Below are 22396 nucleotides of genomic sequence, written 5' to 3' on the forward strand. Positions count from 1 at the left end.
GAAATATGCAAGTTACCAACAGTTATCAATCTTTGACATACTTGTCGTAGTCACTGTCTTGGATCTTATCAGAATCAATCAATCTGCATTTGTATCCCTCCATGGTTTGGATCTTGATCAATTCATACATCCATAATAAATTTTTGTTTCCACTGGGGGAAAAATCCTAATTCGTTTTTCTAAGGTGATCTTTTCAGTCTTTGAAAATCCAAAACATTCAAAAAACTCAGAAAAACCAAAAACACCTAGGATTTTGAAATAGATAATGAGCAATAAAGCAACAAAAATCAAGGCATTTCATCAACATCTGAATCGTGAAACTCAAAAAATGAAGAGTGAACCAGCAAGTAATATGGGATTATTAAAGATCATTCATCAAAGATGATTATATCAGTTAATGACCATAAGAACATGTGAATGACATGCAAGATTCAATGTTTATATCTTGATTTTATTGTTAATCATGTACTCTATGCAACTCAAGGATGTCCATGACTAGAGAAGCTATGATGGGGCATGATTATTTTCTTTGATTTTTGTATGTGGTTTATCTCTTACTATGGTATGTACTTGTTTTAGGATATGATCAGCAAAAGATCAAGGAGGACGTTCCAGGTCATGCATGAAAGGAGATAATCCTTGTCTGTTCTACAAGCAATGCTCAGGTCAACTTGGTCCATTATATCAAGTTGCTTGTATTAACTTTCTATATCAAAATCCATGTAAGGAATACTCAAGTCATTTTGAATCATTATGTCAAGTTGCTTGTATTTTCTGACAACATTTTTAAAGCTCAATGATGAAATCAAGCACTGTTACAAGATAACATATGAATAATGGCAGTACAATTTTTAGTTAGATCATTTCATTAGTTCATTATTCATCTGCATTATAAGCATTCATGGTCAGTTGCATTATAAGCATATCATTTCATTAACAAATCAATGGTCATAAATAAAGATTGAGTATACTTGGATCATTGTAGGTGCATTCATTTTTAGAATCATTTTAATCATCATCCATTTCATTTTGTTGTATATACATCATTGCATTAATGTGCATTTAATTAAGTGCATTTCATTCATCATGTAGTGTATCATCATTATTATTTGCATTATCATTCCATTAACGATCATTTAGTTGCATCTTTACACTTAGATTCATGAACATTACATATAAAATCAAAAACATTTCATAAAGATCATTTGTATTTACATCATCATAAGCATTAAAACAATCATTCATTTGCATTTCCATGTAGATCATTGCATTTGCATCATTTACATATCATTAAAGTTAGTAATCATTTCCATTTGCATCCAAGATCATCAAAATCAAAAATCAACAAAAGCATGTATCATTGCATCATCATATCATCATCCATCTAATCACTGCATTCATATAATCGATGCATATAGATCATCATATAGAGTAACATGCATAATAAAGATAATCATCATATAAAGTCCATGTTTGCATATAGAATCATCATAAAACAATAAAAATTGTCCAAGTATACAATGATGTCACAAAAATAATCAATAATGTACAAAGTCCCATAAATACAAATCAAGTCAAGAATCATGACTGCCTTTTGAGCCTATGGGTCTAATAATTGGATCACCTACAACACCTGCACTAGCATAATCATCCAATGGAATCATTCTTCAATTTAATATCTTCATCTTTCATTCAACTATCATCTATCAAGTCTTATATAGGATGTATCTTTCTTGAAACCAGGTGTTTTGATCATTTATCATGTCTTATACAGGATGTATCTTTCCTGAAACCAGATGTTTTGATCATTTATCATTTCTTATACAGGATGTATCTTTCCTAAAACTAGACATTTTGATCATCTATCATGTCTTATAGAGGATGTATCTTTCCTGAAACCAGACATTTTGATCATCTTTTGTCTTATACGAGATGTGTCCTTCTTGAAACCAGACTTGATCTCAATCCAATCAATCTTATCAATCTAATCAATCTTATCAATCTGCAATCTATTCACTTATCTATCTTTCATATAACATTCTTCTTCTATCGAGAGATCGTCAATGTCTTTAATACACAAACGATCTCTCGAGGGGGCATCATCATCAAATCAATATCCAAAAATCAGTATCTGGGGCACACAATGAAAATTTTTAATCTTCCTTAGGCGTACTATCAAGACTTGATTAAATCTTTGAAACAATGTTGTCTTGACATCATTTCAAAGAGGGGCAAAATTTATACACATAAAAATGGCTATGAGCAATTAAATAAATATTTTATATTTATTTAATGATTCTTCTTCTATTAAATAGCTAATTTGAAAAGATTAATTTATTTAATTCATTTTTCATGTCTTTCTATTAATTAATATTTTATTAATTAATTCATCTATCCTATTCCTCTAAAATAATTAAATATCTAATATTTAATTATTCCTCTAATTAATTAAATATCTAATATTTAATTATTCCTCTAATTGATTAAATATCTAATATTTAATTATTCCTCTAATTAATTAAATATCTAATATTTAATTATCTCCTCCAAGCAATTAAATATCTAATATTTAATAGTTATTCTCCTATCCTATAGTCTCAAATATTAAATAATTTCTAAATTATTTAATCCCTTTTCCAACTCACCTTCCATCTCCACTTCATCTTCCCTTTGCCAACTCATCAAACATGTGGCTAAGGAAATTAATATTTCTTAAATATTAATTCATCATTTATCTTCAACTTCCAAACTTAATGAAAATTGTGTACGTACACATATTTCATAACCATTTCCTATATTTTCTCTAACATCCCCTACATCTTAGGAAGGACTTGAGTCCACTTGTCCTATCATGCCTAAATCTTCTCCAACCATCTCTAGATTCCCTCAGTCAGCAACCCAGTCAAGGTGAGATGAGTGACACTTGTCTTCTCCTTCCCCCTTTCTCTCAACCTTCACCTTTTCTCACAGCCATCCAAATCTGCAGATCTGAACATGACCGTTGATCTGAGCCACATCATCTCATCCTCTCAAGGTCTATAAAAACAAGAGCTTCAGTTGAGAGAGAGTTAGACATCAAGTTCATTTTCAAGCAAATCATTTGTAAAACTTATGCATCCGTGAGTTCTAATCTTGAAGCAAATAGTAAAAGCATAATCATATAGCAATTAGCATTTTAGAATAATCATGTAGTATTTGCATATCATAGTATTAGTTAACTACAAGTTATCAGTCCATTCTTCATATGCCATCTTGGAAGACATCAGTGTATTGTCTGAGAGCACACCATCTGCAACCAGGAACAGTGGAGTTAGAACACAATGGTACATAAGCCATGAAGGTAATATTAGTATTTTCTTTCATATGTGTTGGTATTTTGGTATGGTTTTGTTATTGATGTCAACACCTATCAACACTTATCAACTCTAGCACTTTGGAGGATCAGCAATGTTCACCGGCAAGCAAGTGACTTATGCATAGTCACCGGTATCTGGTACACTGGAAGGATATATTGTTCACCGGCACTTGTAATGACATGGAAAACATCTGGTTATGTTGAAGACATTGTTTGGACAGTTTGTCTTGGAGATTTGTTCTTTGGCATTTTCGTATTTGCATATTTGTTGTTACTGGCAAATAGGTCTAGGTTATGCATTGATAGGCTTATCTATTCCAGAACAGCACGACACACTTTGGAGATGATTTTTTTGTTATTGTAAATGCATTAAGCTGACATGTTGAATTGGATATTGCATCGGTTATTGATTTACTCATAATTATTTTATTATAATATCTTTTAGAGCTGACCTACTAAAATTGGTCTTAGGTTATGGTATATATGTAAGATCTTATTTGTGATAGGGATAAGGAATTGTAAGAAGATATATGCGAGAATGAGCAGAGCTATACACGTAGAAATCATTTAAAGGTGAAGCAAGGTTTTTGTAAAGACAATCAGAACTACACTGGTACTGAATCCATCATATGAAGATGCTATTTTGAGTAGTACATCATTATTGGATTTAACCATCTAACTATAGTCAGTGTGACTCCTATTTGTGTTTGAGCAGTGAGATCTAGGCGCTTGGCCTTTCTGCATGTGCAGACTCCATTTGTATACACATACTATCTACAGTAGTATCATCTGATTGTGGGTAAGGTTTCCTACCTTGGTTTTTCCCCTTACAGGGTTTCCACATACAAATATTGGTGTTATGTGTTGTGGATGTTATTGTCTTTCTGTTTCATGCATTAAGCTTTACTGGTACTATAATTAATTGATAAACTATCTACCGACATAAAGTTTTGTTTACCAGTATTAAGCATTAAGGTTGGTTAAGTTGTTTTTGGTTTAAATTTATTTGACATCTGATTCACCCCCCCTCTCAGTTGTCTTTGGGACCTAACAATTGGTATCAAAGCTTAGTCCTCTTTTTGCAGAAGTTTAACAGCTTGAGGAGATCCAATGTCTACTAACTATTTTAGGAAGGATAGTCCTAAACTTGATGGAACCATCTATGGTGTATGGAAGATCAGAATGGAGACACATCTAAATTGCATTGGAAAGGACATCTGGGATGTTACAAAGAATTGCTATACAACTCCTACATCTAGTCAATCTAATCTACCTACCTTAGGAAAAGATGAAGAAAATGATTGCAAAGCAAGAGAAACACTTTTGAGCACATTAACATATCAACAAATCATGGGTTTATCAGATAGATCTACTGCTAAAGCTATCTAGGATCATTTGGAAACATTGAATGAAGGAGGTTCCACAGTTAAAATCACAAAACTTGAAACCTTCTGGGTCAGGTATGAAAATATGAAAATGGAAGAAGATGAAAAGATTTCTGCTTTTATGGAAAGAGTAAATAAAATTGTTTTGGGTATTAAATGTTGTGGAGGAACCTTAAGTGAAGATGAAATTGTTTCAAAAGTTTTAAGAGGATTGCCACCGGCATATAAAATGAAATTTACTACTATAAATGAGTTGAGAATAATGCCTAATACATCAGTAACTAGGGATACATTGATTGGAAAACCTTCAGCTTTTGAAATTGAGGAATTTGGTCCTATTGCTACTATAAAGATAGATTTAGCTTTTAAGGCATCAACATCATCTGCACCATCCTTTGACAAATCTGATTGGAAAGCCTTTTATGCAAGATAACTTGAGGAAAGCAGGAGAGAAAATGAAGAACCTAAAGAACTTGAAGCACTATTTGCAAGGAAAATGCCTAAAGGTCCAGTTGGAAGTAAGTATGAAGGTAAAGCACCCTTTAAATGTTTTAACTGTAATAAGATTGGTCATATGGCTTCAAGATGCCCTGATAGACATGCTAGACTAAGAGAAGAAGCTAGAAGAACATACAAGCGTAACCCTGAATATCAGTTAGATACAAATTTAAGAAGAATAAAGATAAAACTTATTATCTTTCTAATGAAGGAGTCAGTGATGATTCTGATGAAGATCTGATAGACAATGGATCGGTTTTTGTTGCTATAACAGAAGATCAACCGACACCTACTATTCAACCGGTAGAGCAAGCCCTGACAGCTAAAGTTGAAGTTAAGGATGAATGGATCATTGATTCAGGATGTTCACATCATATGACTAGTGATAAAGGTAAATTCTTGAACTTTTAGGAATATAATGGAGGTCTGGTAAGATTTGGAGATGATAAAGCTTGTTTGATCAAAGGAAAAGATACGATATCTCTTGATGGTAAGCATAATACTGACAATGTTTACTATGTAGAAGGTTTAAAGCATAATCTTTTAAGTGTTGGTCAATTAATTGAAAAAGGATTTCAGTTACAATTCAAGAATGGTAAATGCAAAATTATGAATAGAACTGGTTTAGAAATTGCAACCAGAAATCAAACTAGAGGTAACATATTTCATTTGAATAACAATGAAAATACATTCTTGATTGCACACATTGATGAAAGTTGGCTATGCCATAAGAGACTCTGTCATGTAAATTTTGATTGCATGGTAAAAATCAGTTTTACTAAGGCAATTAGAGATTTACCTAAGATTGTTAAACCTCACAATCTGGTATGTAAGGAATGCCAATTTGGAAAACAAGTTAGAGCATCTTTTAAAAGTATTCTAGAAAAATCCAATAATGCTCTTGACTTAATTCACATTGATTTATGTGGTCCAGCTAGAACTAAAAGCTTATAAGGTGATAGATATTTTATGCTAATCATTGATGACTATTCTAGAATGTGTTGGGTTACTTTTCTCAGAGAAAAATTAGAAGCACTTGGGAAGTTCAAATTATTTAAAGCAATGGTAGAAAATGAAACTGGAAAGAAAATCAAATGTCTAAGATTAGATCAAAGAGGTGAATTCACATCTAAGGAATTTAATACATTCTGTAAAGTGAATGGAATCAGAAGACAGTTATCAGCACCCCGGACTCCACAGCAGAATGGAGTTGTAGAAAGGAAAAGCATAACTATCTTGGATGCAGCTAGAAGTATGTTATCTGAAGCAAATCTACCACATGTATATTGGAGAGAGGCAGTAAGCATAGTGGTCTATACATTCAACAAATTTCGCATCAAAGGAGAAACCGGTAAGACCCCTCATGAACTATGGTTTGGTATTACTCCTACTCTTAAATATTTTAGAATATTTGGAAGTAAATGCTATATTAGAAGAGATGAAGGAATATTTCTTGGTTATTCATCTAAGAGCAAAGCATATAGATGTTTTAACAAGAGATTGCAGAAAATTATTGAGAGTACAAATGTGAAGATTGATGAATAGTTTAGAGGAACTTCAAGGTATATAGACTCTAAACCAGCAGTAGAGATACTAACAAATAAACCTACATTGAATCCACCAGTACAGAATGAAGATCCAGTTACACAAGTATCATCTAAAAATTCCATAGTAACTGAGGAACAACATCAAACGAAGACACCTTGGTATGTAAGATTGAACCACTCTGAAAATCAGATAATTGGGAATAAGTATCAAGGAGTTATGACAAGAGGAAGATTGGCAAATGAAGAAGTATATCTTATTTCTCAAATTGAACCATCATCAATTAATGAGGCATGTGAAGATAAACACTGGATTAAAGCTATGGAAGAGGAACTAGAACAAATTGAGAAGAATAACACATGGACATTAGTTCCCCAGCCTAAAGACAAAAATGTGATTGGAACAAAATGGGTATTAAGAAACAAACTTAATTAAGATGGTAAGGTAATCAAAAATAAAGCAAGACTAGTGTGTAAGGGATATTCTCAGAAAGAAGGAATTGATTATAATGAAACCTTTGCACCTATAGCTAGAATTGAGGCAGTCAGATTATTCTTGGCTTTTGCAACACACAAGAACTACAAAATATATCAAATAGATATTAAATGTGCATTTTTGAATGTAGATCTTGAAGAAGAAGTTTACATTGAGCAACCTGATGGATTTTCTTTGATAGATAATAAAGATATGGTTTGCAGGTTAAGGAAAGCTTTGTATGGGTTGATGCAAGCTCCAAGAGCTTGGTATGCTAGATTGGATAAATATCTTTCGAAGATTGGTTTTTCTAAAAGCAATGCAGACAACAACTTATACTATAAAGTGACTAATGATGACATCTTAGTTATAGAAGTTTTTGTTGATGATATAATCTTTGGAGGAGAAGATGGATTATGTAAAGACTTTTCTATTGAAATGTAGCATGAATTTGAAATGTCTATGATTGGAGAGATAAAAAAAATTTTAGGATTGCAGATTTCACAGACTGATAAAGGTATATTCTTGAGTCAATCCAAGTACTTGAAGGAGTTACTAAAGAAATTTGGGATGGAGAACTCTAAACTGGTAAGCACACCTATGACTACAAATGACAAATTATCACTAAGGAATGAATCTACACCTGTTAATTCGACTAAGTACAAGTCTATGATAGGAGGCCTACTGTATTTGACACAAAGAGACCTAATATTATGAATGCAGTATGTATTGTTTCAAAATTTCAGAGTAATCCTAGAGAAAATCATGAATCAATAGTAAAAAAGATTTTTCAATACTTACAAGGCACTACAAATCTTGGCTTATGGTATCCTAGAGATGAAAAATTTGAATTATGTGCATACACAAATGCAAATTGGGTAGGAGATGTGGATGATAGAAAATGCACCACCGGTGAAGCATTTTTTCTTGGAAGTAGATTAATTTCTTGGTTGAGTAAGAAAAAAAGTTGCACATCTTTATCAACAATAGAATCAGAATATGTTGCCGCAGCAACTAACTATACATAGGTATTATGGTTTAAGGAAATGTTGAAGGACATAAAGGTAAAATGCAAGGAACCTATAACTATCTATTGTGGTAACACTGCAGCAATTGATATATCTAAGAATCTGGTACTACATTCTAAAACTAAACATGTTTCTATCAAATTGAATTTTCTGAAAGAGAATGTTGAAGCAAAAGAAGTAAAACTTGTTTATGTGAATACTAAAGAGCACATTGCAGATATTTTCACTAAGTCCTTGCCTAAGGAGACCTTTGAATATCTCAAAAACCAGCTTGGGGTCATACCCCCACCAGTAGAGACTTAGACAGTTGATGTTTGTCATCAACTAGCAGAATTAACAGAGAAATCTTTTACTCTGGCCTTGATGAGGAGAGCTACTTCTTAGAGGGAGTAGTTGGCATACTAAATTGGTTGGAATTTTGTATTTGAACCTAGCTTTTTGGCTTTGGCATTTGATGTCAAAGGGGGAGAGATTGATATGGAAAAACACAAGGAAAACACATGTTGGAAAAACACAAGGAAAACACATGTTACTCTCAGGGGGAGAGATTGTTACTTTGGAGAGATTGATTCTGAATTTTAATTTCTGGGAGATTATTGGTTTATTGGCTTTTGGCATTTCTGTTTTGGCACTTTGATGGTTTTTCCATCTTGTGTTGCCATCAATGCCAAAGGGGGAGATTGTTGGTATTTTGGTATGGTTTTTTCATTAATGTCAACACCTATCAACACTTATCAACTCTGGCACTTTGGAGGATCAGCAATGTTCATCGGCAAGTAAGTGACTTATGCATAGTCATTGGTATTTGGTACACCGACAAGATATATTGTTCACCAGCACTTGTAATGACATGGAAAACATCTGGTTATGTTGAAGACATCGTTTGGACACTTTGTCTTGGAGATTTGTTCTTTGGCATTTTCGTATTTGCATATTTGTTGTTACCGGCAAATAGGTCCAAGTTATGCACCAACAGGCTTATCTATTCCAAATCAGCACTACACGCTTTGGAGATGATTTTGTTGTTATTGTAAGTGAATTAAGTCAACATGTTGAATTGGATATTGCATTGGTTATTGATTTACTTGTAATTATTTTATTATAATATCTTTTAGAGTTGACCTACTAAAATTGGTCTTAGGTTATGGTATATATGTAAGATCTTATTTGTAAGATCAATATGTGATAGGGATAAGGAATTGTAAGAAGATATATGTGAGAATGAGCAGAGCTATACACGCAAACATCATTTAAAGGTGAAGCAAGGTTTTTGTAAAGACAATCAGAACTACACCGGTATTGAATCCAGCATATGAAGATGCTATTTTGAGTAGTACATCATTATTATATTTAACCATCCAACTATAGTCAGTGTGACTCCTATTTGTGTTTGAGTAGTGAGCTCTAGGCACTTGGCCTTTCTGCATGTGTGGACCCCATTTGTATACACATACTATCTGTAGTAGTATCATCTGATTATGGGTAAGGTTTCCCACCATGGTTTTTCCCCTTACAGGGTTTCCACATACAAATATTGGTGTTATGTGTTGTGGATGTTATTGTCTTTTTGTTTCATGCATTAAGCTTTCCCGGTACTGTAATTAACTGATAAACTATCTACCGACATAAAGTTTTGTTTACCGGTGTTAAGCATTAAGGTTGGTTAAGTTGTTTTTGGTTTGAATTTATTTGACAATTGATTCACCCCCTCTCTCAGTTGTCTTGAGGACCTAACAATATGTACTTCATGTAGGTTCATTGGTTGAATTTGGATTTCCTATAGTATTTCCATTTGTATTTTGTGAAACTAACTTGTTGCAGGTAGCATTCTGATGATGAAATTCAAGTTGACACACTTAGTAACTTTGGAGAAATGAACTATTTTGATGATCTTGTATCAATTAAAACTAAAATTTATTGTCCAAGGAGTGCACTTCTTTCTATTAGTATCTTCTAAAATCTTCTATGTCAATTCCTTATTATGGAATGTTTCCTTTGTTGTGGTCATACCATTGGTTGGCTCACTCTAGTATTTACTTGCATGCTTGGGAATTCCTTGACAAAGCAATTTAGTCCACACACAAAACACCCTCTTGGTGGTCCTTGTTCTATTTGATTTCTAGGAAGGTTATTCATTTATTCATGGAACCTTGGTATTTACATTGGTCTATTGAGGAACCTTTGGTTGTTTCTATTTATATTTCTCCTATATAAATTATTTTTATTTTTCCTTAGTATTTGGTTGGGTGGTGGTCTACTTTCTAATGAGTTGTTCCTTTTGTTATGGATGAAAATGGGATAAGGTAGACTAAGTCCTAATCCCACTTTCATTCATACATTGGAATATGAAAGAGCTTAAGTAGATGATTCACTTTGACTTCCTCTTATAAAAGAGAGTCAAGGGATATCTTTAGGGTTTCTATTCCTTTGCTGCTATGAGGGGAAATGAGATAAATGTACACTAATGACAAACTAATCTAGTAAGGTGAATGAAAATGACTATGTAAAGTACAATAACAAAGAGATACATAATTGGAATAGAGATACAAAGTACATAGATGAAGAGGAAAATCTGATGTGCACCTAATGTCAAAATTTGAGCCTGATTGAAGTAGATTTGGGTGTTGGGTGCCCTGGTCCCTATAACTAGACTGAGTTGAGATTTGGAGGTTTGCAAATTGAGTTCCCTAGAGATTGAACTGACAAAAACTACACAAAAATGTAGAGGACCAAGCTAATGGGTGCCTTGGTCCTGGAACAGGGCATTGGGCACCCTAGTCCCAGTGATCTGGGGCCTTCCTCTAGATCTGGACCTGTAGGTCTGTTTCATCCTAAAATTGCACCCTTTGCAATTTTGATCACATTTAGGGCCCTTACCTTAGTGTTCTCATCTTTGTGCTTCACCATGACCTATTTATGCCTCCCCCATGTACTAAACACCACATTTTCATATTTTACCTTGGTGGGACCCCTTGTCCTTGCCCTAAATTGGGATAGGACCAAGGTGTGGCACCTTGGTTCTCACCAGGACCATGGTGCCACACCATGGTCCTCCTCAATTGGGCCCTATCTCAAATTTGAGTGGGAAACTTTTCTTCATGTCGGCATATGTTGTAAAATTAACATTGTTGATGATAAGCAAGTACATAAGCAAGTCTTCCCCTCTCATTTGAGAATAAAGAAATAAGGTGGAGATGATCATAAGGCAAGGAGAATACATTCATTCTTTTAAGAATTTAATCATTCATCATCAAGCATTCTTCAATGCTGAATATTATTCATTTATTCATTGGAGCAACATTACATCATTTATTTGCAAGCATGTGTGTGTGATTAGGGTTTTGTCATGTTCATGTCATTTTATACAACATATGTGATTACATTCAAGAAGCAAAGCATCATTATTAGTCATTGCAGATCTAAGGTATACCTTTCCATTATTTACTTCAATATTTGCAATATTTCATTCAAGGTTGATTCCAAACCAGAGTTTGACCAAAGGAAAACCCCTATATCCAACACATTTTCCTTTCTTTTTGTGTGCAGGAAGCAAGTGCACAATTGTACCTCTAGAATTAAGCTCTATTTGAAGAGACTGAAAAACACTTTTCGACATGCAGAAAGTTCAGAGGACCAAGAGGGTGGGCATCCTAGTCTGGACACATGATCCCTACTACTTTTGGCAGATTTCATTGAATAGCTCCAAATCATCTCAAACTTCTTAGATCTAGGTGCACGACGAAATCCTGAATCTATAGCTTAGTGTTTCTCCATATTTTGTCTCCAATTCCAGCATTCTACCTATTACAATAGTTCAACTTACAAAAGAGGAAAACCCAAATCAATCCAATCCACTCAGTATTCAATCCTTGTCTCATTTAGGATTGGATCTAGTAGATTCATCTCCTCTTTTCAATGTAAAGTCCTCCAAGTGAAATTTGCCATAGTAATTTCTCCCTTCCATTTGGTGGATTTGCTAAGCTCAAATTTTCCACTTTACATTTTGGTGAACTCGACTCTTTACACCTTTAATTCTAATTTTTATCTTTAGATCTAAGTGTATGCAATTTAAAATTCCAATTTTCATTTACAAGTTTGATTTTCTTGCAAATTTTAAAAATTTAGAGGTTATTTTCATTTAAACCCTAATTTTTAATTTCAAAATTGAGCTTGTGAATTGCTTAATTTGGGTTAACTATTTTAGATTTGAGTGTTCTTCAATCTCAAAATTCAAAATTTCATCCACAAGACAAATTTCACAATTAATTTTTAAAATTATGTGGTTAATTTAAAAAACCCTAATTTTTAAATTTTAAAAAATCGGGTTTGTGGGTTGTTTAAATTTTGAATTTTTCCCTTTAAATTTGGTTGCTAATTTCAATTCAAATTTCAAATTTAAATTTTAAAATTAAGTGGTTAATTAAACAAACCCAAATTTTTAAATTTAAATTAATTTTGTACATTTCCCAATTTCCCAATTTCCAAATCTTAATCTTAGATCTAATTTTAATTTTAAAATTAAGTGGTTTTTTTTTTTTAAGCAAAAGTGGCAAGCCACTGATATATATATTAATAAGAAAACTGATTCAAGAGCTCAATAGGGAAAGAACTAGAAAGAAAACCCTATATCCTTGCTCAGATACAATGAAGAAGAAGGAAGGAGGCTATGAGAAGAAGCCACCTAATCCAGAGAGATAAATAGGGACTACCCATAGAATGATTCTCTTAGGGGCCAAAAAGAGAGTAACCGGTCGAGACGAGACCAGAGGAAGCCAAAAATAACCAAACCCCTTAACTGGTTACCGTGGCAACTGAGAAGCATGAATCTGATTATCGGAGCACTGATGAGCTACGAGAACCGATTTCCGATTATGTTGTACCGGTGCTTTGATACCGGTATGATGTCCTTATGACTGATTCATAAAAATAAAAGCCTCCAATACCGGTGCTAGTCGATAGGGAAAGAAGATGACTCCTCTATCGGTTCGGTTGCCATTAGTTTTTCCACCCATCAAAAAAGAGCATATCCTAAGTAGCAAAAACCAAAACAGGAATAACTTTACTCGTTCATGGCGGTGTCTTCCTGGGTCTAAATTACAGGGACATCGAAGGTGGGTAGAAAGGAAGTAGTCCATCCCATGACTTCATCCTGCGTCGGTACATTGAGGTCTGGAACTCTATCTATAGTCCGACCCCTTTCCATAGGTTGCGATATTTGCAAACAGGGGTCAACATTTTCTATTTCCAGGATTTCCATTAGAGCCCCAACTTTGATTTTGACTCTGTGTACAATGTGGTCATCCAATTGTCTACCGAATTGATGCAAGTCATTCTTCACATGCCAAAAATTTTGCCGTTCAAGGGCATGCTTTATTCGGTCATAGAGTACCATGTAAGCATGGCTAGATTGAATAAAGTGGTGTGGAAAGAGGCCCCCAAGGAGAGCCGAACCATACCATAGATTATATTTTGCCAAGGCTTCATGGAATGGGGCTAGGGGAAGCACATCTTGCCTTACCAACTTGAAGAATACTAATTCCAGCAGAGGAATAGATTGCAAGAGATCCAGAGCATTTGACAGAAAGGAATTGAGAAGTAGATGGGAATACAAAATCCTTTTAGCTTGCGGGGATAACATCTCCTCACCAATGAAGTCTTTAACACCTCTTCTCAATTGTGGATTATGTAGCAAAAAAAGTTGGTTGAGGTCTTTGTCATTGATGTGTCCATGAAAGGCCGCCAAAGGTTCTAGAATTTGCACTGAAATCTGGACGTTCCATGGCATATACTCCTAGTGAATTTTCCATTTTCCATATTGCAGAGCACTAATTTTACAAAGGTCCTAATTTTAAATTTAGTAGATAAATTTCACAATTAAATTTTAAAATTAAGTGGTTAATTTTGTTAGATAGTTCAAATAACCGGAAGACAACTGAGAGGGGGGGTGAATCAGTTGTCATAGATTACTGGAACCATTAGCAATTAAAACTTTAATATCGGAACCCAATAATTTAATACCAAAATGCTTAAACCAAATACTAGAGTAGTAGTTAAACCAATTAAGCATAAATAACAATCACAGAATAAATACCATTGACATGACACCAAGATTTGTATGTGGAAAACCCGGTAAAGGGAAAAACCATGGTGGAAAGCCTACCCATAGTCAGATAATACTTTTGCAGTAAGTATGTGAATTACAATTGAGGGGTTTGCACTTGTAGGAAGGCTAATAGCCTAGAGCACACTACTCATCACAAAAGGAGTCTCACTAACTACATAGAAATCCAGACTATAATCCAGAGAAGTGTTGAACTGCAAAAGATAGCATCTCTTATGCCTGAGTAGAGTTCTAATTAAGCTCAATATCAGAGGACTAAATCCTCTTACATAAACCCAATTTGATCTCCAATGATCGAACAAATCATCTTCCCGAATGATATTACATTACTTGCACATTACATTCCTTTTCCATAACCATATATCTCTACCATGATGATATACAATGAGATCTTGTTGGCATATGCACACTCCAATGAGACATTATAGGTGATTGAAGGTTTTGTCATTGATTGCAACCTTACAATCCTATGACACTGGAAAGGCATTACACCGGCATCAACAGATCACACTTTACACTGATACTAAGACCACCGGCACCGGCAGAGAAAGGAAGCATACCGGCATAGAGGCCGACATGATTTTTATTATATTGTATTTTTTTTATTATTGTAAAATCTTTGTAAGCTGACTTGGCATCATTGTAAAATGACTCTTATATAAGAGAGATCATTGTAGAACATTTAAATGTAAGGAAGTAAGATAGAAGATCATATTTTGGCAAAATAAGGCAGACCTATTATGTGAATTATAGGTTAAGGGTTTATGTAAGAAGCAGAGCAGAAACTGGTACTAGATCTAGCATTATAGATGCTATTTTGAAGTAGTACAAGATACTGGATTTGTATAATCCATCATTGTAAGTGAGTGAGACTTCCCATTGAGCAGTGAGCTCTAGGCAGTTGGCCTTCCTGCATGTGCAGGCCCCTCTTGTAAGTAATATTCTCTTATTGGCTAGTAAGTGAATATTTTGGGTCACAAATCCCACCGAGGTTTTTCCCACACCGGGTTTCCTCATTAAATCATTGTGTTATGGTATATTTTTCATGTGGTTGTTTTTAATTTTGTTTATTGCATTATTTCTTGCATACCGGTACACTATTATAATATGCTCTACATGTTTTAAGTTAAGAAATTCTATTCACCAGTTAGATACTGATTCACCCCCCCCTCTCAGTATCTGTGGGAATCCTAACAACTGGTACTTGGTCCTCTATTTTCAGAAGCCTAACAACTTGAGGAAGATCTTGACACCAGTAAAGATGGAAAATCTGATGAAGCAACTAGAAGCAGCTCTTTCAGACTATGATGCAGAAAAACTTAAAAATATCAAACTAGAAGATGATTTAAAAGAAGCTCAGGATACCATTCAGGCACTTCAAGAAAATCTTACCATTTCAAGAAACAAGAGAAGAGAACTTTGTGAAAAAATGCAAAATGAGAATGATGAAAAGGAATCACTTAATGATATGATAAACAAGCTGAAACAAGAGAACATGATAACAAAGAATGAGATGCAGGATATGACTATGAGATTTTGTAAAGAAATTGAAGATAGAAAGAAGAATGAAGAAGATTTGACCAAAAGACTAAGTGATGTTGCAAATGAAAACACAAGACTCAGCTATGAAAATGATTTGTTAAAGACAGATCTGATGCACACTCAGAATGACTCCAATGAATTGATGAGGTAGAAAGAAGTCTTAGAAAGAGAACTAGATACTGCAAATCAACATAAAGAAAAATTCAAGAAAAGCTGAGAGGAACTTGGTAACTTGCTGAAAAATCAAAAACCTAAAGGTGACTCTTTTGGAATTGGCTTTGAAGTTGGTGAAAGCTCCGGTATTGCAAACACATAGGATCATGGAAAATCGGTAAGGCAACCTAATGCTTATAAATTCAATGGAAAATGCTTTAACTGTAATAAGTATGGTCATAGAGCTAATGAATGTAGATCTAGAAACTATCAGAATATCAACACACCCACCAGTCAATGTTCAAAATGCAACAAAGTTGGTCACAACTCTGAAAATTGTAGAATGAATGTGAGATGTTATGTTTGTGGAAGATTTGGACACCCATCTAATCAATGTAGAACACAAACTGGCATAGGCTATGGCAAAGTTATTTAGAAGAATAATGTGACTTGTTATGCATGTAACAAAATTGGACATATTGCAAAATTTTGTAGAAGCAAAGGATCACTGGCAGATAACAAAAGTTCTAGCTTCAAAGGTGTGTTGGCATCAATGACAAAACATCAATGCAAACAACCAACAATCTCCCACTCACCGATGTATCAATGAGGTTTTGAAATAAAGACCAAACTTCCCCTGTGAATGATATCTCTATAAAGCTCTGAATTATACATATATCTCTCCCTTTATCAATATCTCTCCCCTTTTCTTTTTTCTTATTAATATCTCTCTCGCTTTTAGGTTTTTTCTTTTTCACAACAATATCTCTCCCCTTTTCTTTTTTTTTCACATCAATATCTCTCCCTCTTTAACATCAATGCCAGAAATCTAACAAAAATATCAGAGCAAAAACATAAACCACTAAATCACAAAGCTGACTACTCCCCTTGAGCAATAACATCCCCACATCAGTTCCAAAATGAATAGTATCTCTAATAATGTATACCGGACTGATGCCAAACCGCATCAATCAAGTCTCAGTCAGAGGGGCAGAAACTCCGAATCTGTCTCTCAGGTACTCAAATGATTCTTTAGATAAAGGGTTAGTGAAAATATCTACAATCTTTTGTTTAGTGTTCACATAAACCATTCTAACTTCATTTGCTTCTACCTTTTCCTTTAAAATGTTATACTTGATAGATATGTGATTTGTCTTAGAATGAAATACCAAATTCTTTGATATATCAATAGAAGTAGAGTTATCATAGTGAATAACTACCGGTGCATCACAATCCACCTTTATATCCTTCAACATTTTCTTCATCCATAAAACTCATGTACAGTTAGTAGTAGCAGCAACATACTCAGCTTCAACAATAGATAAAAGAAGTACATGACTGTTTCTTGTTGATCCATGAAACCAACTTTTTTCCAAAAAAGAAAGCTCTACCAAAAGTACTTTTTCGGTCATCAACATCTCCAGCCCAATCAGCATCTGTATATGCACATAAAGTAAAATTATCATCCTTAGGGTAGCACAAACCATATTTTGATGTACCTTGCAAGTATCTAAAAATCCTTTCCATTGGACTCTCATGATTCTCTCTAGGATCACTTTGAAATAATGAAACAATACAAACAACATTCATAATGTCAGGCCTAGTATGAGTCAAATAAAGTAGACCTCCAATCATAGATTTGTATCTTGTAAGATTTACTAGTGTAGAAACATCTTTTCTTGTCAATTTCTCACTTGTAACCATAGGAGTACTTACCGGTTTAGAATCTCTCATACCAAATTTCTTCAACAATTCCCTAGCATACTTAGTTTGACAGATAAAAATACCTTTGTTAGTCTCAGTAATCTCCAAACCTAATAAAAATTTCATCTCACCAATCATAGACATCTCAAATTCTTTCTCCATATTCTTAGAAAATTCCATGCATAACTTATCTTCACCTCCCAAAAATAATGTCATCAACAAATACTTCAATAATCAGTATATCATCATTAGTGATTTTATAATATAAGTTATTGTCAGCACTACCCTTAGTAAAACCAAGCTTCAAAAGATATTTATCCAACCTTGCATACCAAGCTCTAGGTGACTGTTTCAATCCATATAAATATTTCCTTAACCTACAAACCATATTTGTATCATATGATAGTGAAAAACCATCAGGTTGCTCAATATAAACTTCCTCATCAAGATACCCATTCAAAAATTCACATTTAACATCCATCTGATAAACTTTGTAGTTTTTATAAGTAGCATAGGCAAGAAATAATCTTACAGCTTCAATCCCAGCTACCAGTGCAAAAGTCTCTCCATAATCAATTCCTTCATTCTGAGAATATCCTTTACAAACCAATCTAGCCTTATTTCTTATAACTTGACCATCCTCATTCAATTTATTCATAAAAACCCATTTAGTTCCAATAACATTCTTATTTTTAGGTCGGGGAACCAAAGTCCATGTGTTATTTTTCTCAATCTGATCTAATTCTACTTCCAAAGCTTTCAACCAATATTCATCTTTACATGCCTCAATTAGTGATACTAGTTCAACTTGTGAAATTAAACATACCTCATTAGTTGCCAGTCTTCTTCTTGTCATCACTCCATTGTTCTTATCCCCAATCATCTAATCTTCTGAATGATTCAATCTCACATACCTAGGAGTCCTCTGACTCTCTGTTCCTCTTCCCTGATCTTCAGTCACTATAGAATTGTCTGATATAGCTGAAGTAATTGGTTCTACACTCTATTCGGAGAAAGGTTCTACCGGTTTAGATATTATCATTTTCACTACTGGTTCCTTCTCATAAAATCTGATTTGACTTGTGTACTCTTCACAATTCTCTACAATCTCTTGTTATAACATCTATATGCCTTGCTTTCATTAGAATAATTAAGAAATATACCTTCATCACATCTAGGATCAAATTTACCAATAGTATCATACTTAATTGTAGGTGTGTTGCCAAACCATAATTCATAAGGTGTCTTACCGGTTTCTCCTTTGATATGTACTTTGTTGAATGTATAAACCATTGTGCTCATTGCTTCTCTCTAGTAGATATGAGGTAGACTAGCTTCCATCATCATTTTTCTACTAGCATCCAAGATAGTTATGTTATTCCTTTCCACAACTCCATTCTACTGAGGTGTCCAGGTAGCAAAAAATTGTCTTCTTATACCATGCTTCTCACAAAAGTTATTAAACTCACCGGATGTAAATTCTCCACCATGATTTGACCTCAAACATTTAATCTTTAATCCTATCTTAGTTTCCACTTTAGCCTTATAGATTTTAAACTTTTCAACTTCTTTACAAAAGTAACCCACATCATTATAGAATAATCATCAATGATTAGCATGAAATATCTATCACCTTGAAAACTTTTAACTTTAGCAGGGTGACACAAATCAATATGAATAAGATTAGGAACATCATTTGATTTATCTTGTATACTCCTAAAAAATGTTCTGACATGTTTCCCCATTTGACATTCTTTACATACTGGATTATAGGGCTTCATAATATTAGGTATATCCCTAATTGCCTTAGCTGAACTAATTTTCACAATGCAATCAAAATTCACATGACACAGTGTTTTATGCCATAGCTAACTTTCATCAATCTGTGTAATCAAACAAGTCTTCTCCCTAGAGTTCAATATATTACCTTTTGTCTGTGTATCGGTCACAATCTCCAATCTAGATCTATTAATGATTTTACATTTTCCATCCTTGAACTGTAATTGAAATCCCTTATCCACTAATTGTCCTGAAACGATTATGCCTTGAACCTTTGACATAATAAACATTGTCAGTATTGTTCTTACCATCCAATGATATAGTTTATTTTACTTTGATCATACATGCTTTGTCATCTCCAAATCTAACTAGACCGCCATCAAATTCTTGCAAAGATAGAAACTTCCCTTTATCTCTACTCATATGATGTGATCAACCGTTGTCAATTACCCATTCATCCTTGTCCTCAATTTTAGCAGCAAGTGCCTTCTCTTCAAGTACATTCTCTTCCAGTGTCGGATCATCTTACTTGATGGCTAGGAATACCCATTCCTTCCCATTCCCAGAACCACTAGCATAGTCTTCTGTTAGTTCATCATCAGAATCACTAATGCCTTCCTCATCTGCTATGTAGCATGATTTCTTTCTTTTTCCTATACTTATACTTGTTCTGATATCCAGGGTTAGGCTTAAAATATGTTTTAACTCTTTCTTCAAATCTTGAATTCCTTTCAGGACATCTAGATGCAAAATGACCAATCTTATTACAAGCAAAACATTTAAAAGGTGGTTTTCCTTCATACTTACTTCCTACCGGTCCTTTAGGTACTCTTCTAGCAAATAGTGCTTCAAGTTGCTCAAACTAATCATCTTCTAATTCCTTTGCATATAAAGTTTTCCAATCTTTCTTACCAGTTGTAGATGTAGATTCATGGAAAGCAAGTTCAGTCTTCATAGCTCTAGAAGGTACAAATTCTTCATGCTCAAAAGAAGATAGTTTCCGAACCAAGGTATCTATGTTGACAGATGTATTAGCCATTGTTCTCAACTCATTAATAGTAGTAGCCTTCATTTTGTAAACTAGTGGTAGGGCTCTTAGAACTTTTGAAATAATTTCATCTTTGCTCAGAGTTCCACCACAAAATTAAATTCCCATACAAAATCTCATTTACCCTTTCCATGAATGCAGTAATCCTTTCATCTTCTTCCATCTTCAGGTTTTCATATATCACCCAGTAACCATCAAGTTTAGAAATCTTCACTGTAGGTTCACCTCCATTAAGAGTCTCCAACTTATCCCATATAGCCTTTCTAGATGATTTATCGGTTAATCCCATTATTTGCTGATCAGAAAGTGCCCACAAGAGGGCTTCTCTTGCTCTACAATCATTCTCAAGCTCCTTATCCAAGTTTGCTAGAGGAGGATTGCCAGATGCCAGATTATGAGGTGTGACACCATTTTATGTGTTCTCTTAAATCTCCTTGCCAAGACATCTCAGATGAGTTTCCATCTGAATCTTCCATACTGTGTAATTTGTTCCATCAAGCCTAGGAATATCTCTCCAAAAGATAGCTCCTAAAGAACTGGATGGACTTGAACTGTTAGTCACCATAGGATCTTCCTCAAGCGGTTAAGCTTTCTGCAGAGAGGACCAAAGCTCTGATACCAATTGTTAGATAGTTCAAATAACCGGAAGACAATTGTGAGGGGGGGTGAATCAGTTGTCACCAATTATGAGAACCATTAGCAATTAAAACTTTAATACCAGAACCCAAACCATTAATACCGAAATGGATAAACCAAATACCGGAATAGCAGCTAAACCAATTAAGCATAAATAACAATCATAGAATAAATAGCATCCACATGACACCAATATTTGTACGTGGAAAACCGATAAAGGGAAAAACCATAGTGGGAAGCCTACCCACATTTAGATAATACTTCTGCAGTAAGTATGTGAATTACAATTGAGGGGCTTGCACTTGCAAGAAGGTCAACAACCTAGAGCACACTGCTCATCACAAAAGGAGTCTCACTGACTACATAGAAATCCAGACTACAATCTAGAGAAGTGTTGCACTGCAAAAGATAGCATCTCCTATGCCTGAGTACAATTCCTATTGAGCTCAATACCGGAGGACTAAATCCTCTTACATAAACCAAGCTCGATCTCCAATGATCAATCAAATGCTCTGCTTGAATGATATTACATTATTTTCACATCACATTCCTTTTCCATAACCATAAATCTCTACCATGATGATCTATAATGAGATCTTACATCATATATATAAACCCTCGACCATAATCAATTAGGTCAGCCACCAGACAATAAACCAATTATATAATTACAAGACATGTCAGCCTTAGACCAAACAAATAATATCCAACACATCAAGAGGTCCAATCCACACACTTCATTAAACTGGTCCTTAAGCTAGACCTACCAGGACCTAGTATAGGTCCACACGCTAGAGCAATGAGCCCCATCCACCAAGTCTCGAACGTGATCAACAATAGCATCTTGAAACTCCACCAGAAGCTGCACCAACACCACTTAAGAAATACATCAAAGATCTTCATCAAAATCTTTGTCGGTGAAACCCTCGACGGAACCAGAAGATAGGATTGTAAGCAAACAGGATAGCATCCGATCACTAGATCAAAACCAACTTACTAAATATGAGTATGAGTATCATGAAAAAGCCAATTCCATAACCAAACTATACCAGAGCCTATCGAATCATGTCGAATCCAAATCAACCAAAAACCACTCAACCTACTGGATCATGAATGTATAAACCATTG

Source organism: Cryptomeria japonica, chromosome 4 (genome assembly GCF_030272615.1).
Source record: "Cryptomeria japonica chromosome 4, Sugi_1.0, whole genome shotgun sequence".
NCBI classification, from domain to species: domain Eukaryota; kingdom Viridiplantae; phylum Streptophyta; class Pinopsida; order Cupressales; family Cupressaceae; genus Cryptomeria; species Cryptomeria japonica.